This window comes from Frieseomelitta varia, unplaced genomic scaffold (assembly GCF_011392965.1).
Source record: "Frieseomelitta varia isolate USP_RPSP 00005682 unplaced genomic scaffold, Fvar_1.2 scaffold_164, whole genome shotgun sequence".
Classification (NCBI taxonomy): Eukaryota; Metazoa; Arthropoda; class Insecta; order Hymenoptera; family Apidae; genus Frieseomelitta; species Frieseomelitta varia.
This window is the reverse complement of record NW_025109350.1, coordinates 189,970-194,907: the sequence shown is the minus strand read 5'-3', so window position 1 is coordinate 194,907 and position 4,938 is coordinate 189,970. Positions and strand designations below refer to the sequence as shown.

Below are 4,938 nucleotides of genomic sequence, written 5' to 3'. Positions count from 1 at the left end.
AAAAAAAAAAAAGAAAGGGAAAAAAGAGAGAAAGGGACGAGAGAGAGAGAGAGAGAGAGAGAGGGAGGGAGAAAGACGGAGGAACGAATGGACGAGTCGAGATAATTGTAAAAAGGTGTAGTGCAATAGTGTAGTGGTTGGATTTAAGCACGAGAGACCGATCCCTTTGGCCGTTTTCGATCCTCAGCGACTGTACGTTTCATCGCGAGACGATCGATTCCACGCGAGGAATCGAAACTTAATAATTCTCCCCAACCACCGTGGTTGATTTTTCTTTATTTTTTTTCCCCCGTTCCTCCGCCGTTCTATTCTTAGCCGGAGGAATAGCTTTCTCTACGCTCGTGTTGGCTCGTTTGTAAACGATCGATTAATATCGGCACTGTAAATATACACACACGTATATATGCAAGTGAACACGTACACACAACCCTCGAACAAATCTTTGCTCAGCTTTCTATTGTTTGCGCGAGTGAGACGAAAAGAGAGAATGCGCGAGTGAAAGGAGAGAGGGAGGGAGGGGGGGGGGGAGAGTGGGAGAGGGTGGCGAAGAACGATAGAGAGAGGGGAGGTCAGTTCTCTTCATCGGATTTAATGTAAAGCTCGGGCCGGGTTTTCGGTCAAGTAGACCGTTTTAGTGTACATAGCGTTGTACGAGAGAGAAAAAAAAAAAAGAAAAAAATAAAAAGAAACACAGGCGCGCGCGCATATAGGGGGTGTATCCGAGGGTGAGAAACGTACGTGTTCTTGCTTCTGATTCTCGATTGCGTTCGAGACCTCGATACCGGGAGTTTTGATAGCGAGAGTCTCGCGTAACGATTCGCAGAAATTCTGCAGTGGGTTTTGTTGTCTTACGAAATTGCACGTCGTTAAGCAGTTTGATGTAGCGTCACTGTCGTCCCCCTGGTTTGTTAAGAAACGATCTCGTTACGCGGAGAAACTTTGGACCGGCTTGATACACTGCTTGAAAAGGTGTCAGGCTGCTGTGAGTTTTTTGGATCGGTAATCGCTGTTTCTCTCTCTGTCGAGTTGCAATTTTTAGAAAATACCTCGATTATGCACGATTTTTCGTGAAAGCGAAATTTTGTAGCAAGGATATTTTAAAAATTCGAAAAAATCGGTCGCAGACTGTTGGGAGAGTACGAGAAGTAGTTTACATTTCGAATCAATTAAATTCTTTTCAATTATTTCCAGCACGTAAAAATGGCTGTTATGTTTAATCTTTCATTGTACTTTTAATCTTCTTCGCGACAACTTCATTATTATTTACTGTATTTTCCTAATCTTCACCAGAATAACAATTTCTCTAAAAAGAAGATTTTCGATAGTTTCTTTTTCTCTACGATGATTAGAATAACTCTATATTACGATTCCTTTTGTGAGGCAGTATATGAAGTGGACATTAATATGATCACGACGGTCCGAATTTCTTCAAAAGTGAGATACTATTGTACAAATGTTTGCTCCAAAGAATTAATTATTTATATGAAGAAAAAAAAAAACAGATACAAGAATTGGACTTGCCAATTTTAACGTATTAACATTAATACTAGATATACTGCAACGTCGATTACAACTAAAGAAAACACGTTTCGAAAAATATCACTGTGCGAGCCATCGAAAAGATTGATAAACAAGTCACACTCGGTATTATTACAAGGATAATTTGGTTTCTCGACCGAAATACTTTTTAATTCGCAAGTCACGCAAAGCAAAAAATTAGCAAATGAGAAGTTGAAATCGCAAACGGTGCTGGCATCAAAAAAAAAAAAAAATCGAAGATTTTCAATAGAAAACTATTCCTATTAATTTTTCTACTAATGTTAAGAAGTTAATTAAACTTGTTCATCTTATTTGATTTTAAGAAATTAAAACAACTTCGTTTCCCTGCTGAAATTTATAAAATCTCTCGATAAAAAGATCGAACGTTTTTTTTCAACTACTCGAGCGAAGATTAATTAATCGCAACGACACAGTGAATCGAAAAATTTCTTCGAAGATTCCTTTCAACGAAAAATCCCTCGAATGAAAGTAATAACGAGAGAGAGGGGAAACGCGAAACAATACAGTACATGCTTACGTACAGTTTGACAAAGATTCGTCGACGATTTTTAACAGAGGCCGAGCGTTCGAGTCTGTTTTCGAGCGTGTGCAGGGATCCACCGTGAATAAGAGAGCGGAATAATTTACAATTAATCCCTGCAAAGACACGCATCCGTGACGAGTATGTATTGTCTAGTTACACACGTGTACACACGCGCGCGCACACACATATAGAAAAAGCCGCTGGTGAATTTTCCTCGAATTATGCGATGACGATCGTTAGATAAGAATTATCGCACGCGAAACGTGACAGCGTCATCGTTTATGCAACGAATCGGATCGTGCGCCTACATTTCGTTTCAAGACTTCTTTAACAGCTCGGTTAATTAATAATTGAATTGAAAATTGAATCTTATTCATTAAACGACATTTTCAACAGCACCGTTTGATTCACAGAATTGTAACGAAAGTATCGAACAACAAGTGAGAGTTTTATTGGCACGCTCTTTTTTTTTTTTTTTTTTTCTGTCGACGTCGTTTTCAGCGTCGTGTAAGATACAATAGAAATTCGTGATTGGAACATTGAAATACTTTGTAATTTTTGTGACTGTAGTCTGGAAAAGAATTGAATGGTATTAAAAGAAATTTGCCAATATCATTCTTACATAGCTTCGAGTGCTTCTTCGGCGTTATTTACCGGTGACCGAGTGATTTTGGCTATTTTTGAAGGTTATTCTTGAAATTTTTGATGTTATCCTCGCCTCAGGTGAGTTTTACAATATGTAAATAACATTCAAATCCGTGCGAAGATATCGAACGGAGAATACCATTTAAAAACATTGAGAAATATTTACGAAAGGTAAATATGAACATTAAAATATTTTCTTCAAGATAATATTTAAAAATAAAAATTTGAAAATCATTTGAAACTCTTCAAGAATAATACTCGAAAGCACCCAAACTCGTTTAATTATGAATTAAATAACCCCCAAAATTATAAATTGGTTGTAACACGATAAACTTGTCACAAATCGATTGAAAATGTCGGCGAGCATTCGAAGGCGCTGGAAATGAATCTTGAAAAATGCAAATGAACTACCAAAGATATTGCTTTGTCGAAAAAAAAAAGAATGCTTCCTCACTTCCTTTTGCTGCTGCGCGTCGTTTCAAGATCAAACCCCGAGGAATACTCTTCGCCAGTGAATGAAAATGGAGTACGTGTGACCCGCACGGCACGTGACGCGTTGAACCAGAAGCAACGAGATCGTTCGTTTGCGTTTTCAATTCGTTTCAAGGCTCCGCAAGACGAACAGGAGTTACGTTCGCGGTTATGTTCGTTATCGTTCTCGTTTATGCAGAGCTGATTACACAGATTACACGATCCGGTGCGTGTTTTCAAGCCGTGAATAATGCACGTCACGATAATGAAAATTGTTGTCCCATATAAATATAACAAAGCTGACGGCTCTTCAAAACAAAAAAAAAAGAAATTAATCTCTGACATATCGTGCGTCCAAAGAACGATCACATACGTGATGTAAGATCAAAATGACATCGATCTTGCGAAAAGTATTTGGAAAATATAAAACGATGAATTTTCTCAATTACATTGAAAATTATCGGCTTAATTGGTAATTGGTAATAATTCATTTTCTTCGTTGGGAAAAGTTTTCCTATTTGACAAAGGATTCTTTTCACATGTATCGCAATGTAATATTCCTTATTAGCAATCAGCTTTTAAGAGAAACTTTTGAATCAGAAACTTGTTCTACCAACAACAATGTGCTAACCCTCTGTTAACGAAATGTTACGACAATTTCCTTGTTTCCATCGAAGAATTGCGATCAAGATAGATAGATGGTAGTACGATGTTACGCTAGCGACGTGCAATGAATAATAATATTAAATAGACTATTACTAAGAAGAATATCATTATTAAAATACAACTTCAGTTTATTGATCTTTGGTAATTTTTAATCTTTAAATTCTGGAGTTGTAGAATTTCCAACGACAGAGTGATACGTTAACGAGTGTAATTTCAACAATTCACAAGACAACATGACTCAAATTTCAAAGTTCGTTTCGTCGTTGCAAGGGAACTGTCAGAATCAAACTGTCGAACTGAAAGGTCGAACGACACATTCGTTTTAACAAAATCCAAAGCGCCACGTGTACGTGGCGTAACTTTCAAATCGTCACGCTGTTATAGAGTGTTAAGCACACTGAGAATCGGGGGAAGAGCAGACATTCCACGGGATTTCATGGATTCCGTTCGATATCCGTGTTCAGATAAAAGAAGACAGGAGGAAGATCGATAGTGCCGAGGGAAACACCGATTCTAAACCTGTATTGTCGACGTTTGGGTACAAAACGGTATTTACCTGATAGTCTTTTATACTTGGACGAAATTTCACAGCGCTGATCGATCGTTAGCGAGGCTCTAGAGGACGTTTTAACGATTAAGTTCAATGTGTCATAGGAATATCGCGGATATACGGCGGTGTGTTGGTCAGTTTTTCAGTGTGCGAGAGAAGTAAAAGAGAGGCGAAGCGAGAGTAAAGTGAAAGGGGACGAACGTGGAAGAAGAAGACGACGAGTAAGAAACGGGGATAAAGAAAGAGACAAAAATTTTGAGAACGATTGCAGGATTATTGTTCGAACAGGTGTATATTTTACTAATCTCGTCGACTCTGAGCTGTCGTGTGTTAAGGTATTGTGACGAAAGTAAAGCGGTACGTCTGTTTGTTCCTTTACTAAAATAAGTACCGATAATGCTATAATGTATGTTTAGTTATAGGTTTACCGTTACCACGTGTCTCTGTAGATTTAGTAAGTAAATATTATACGTGTCAAGATGATAGATTTATAATAACGTGTAATAATGTCAACAATAAAGTA

The 4,938-nt window shown here is 37.8% G+C and overlaps 1 protein-coding gene across 1 annotated transcript in view; it reads left to right on the top strand.

Moving 5' to 3' along the window:
• Positions 1-4,366, top strand: part of LOC122538475 (forkhead box protein D3-like) — a 6,608-nt gene extending 2,242 nt beyond the window's left edge. Inside the window, exons 1-2 of the mRNA XM_043672596.1 lie at positions 1-397; positions 2,237-4,366. The exon at positions 1-397 is cut by the window's left edge and continues 2,242 nt beyond it. The gene's annotated coding sequence lies outside the window, so the exon portion shown is untranslated. The remainder of the gene's footprint in view (positions 398-2,236) is intronic.
• Positions 4,367-4,938: the final 572 nt, after the last annotated feature.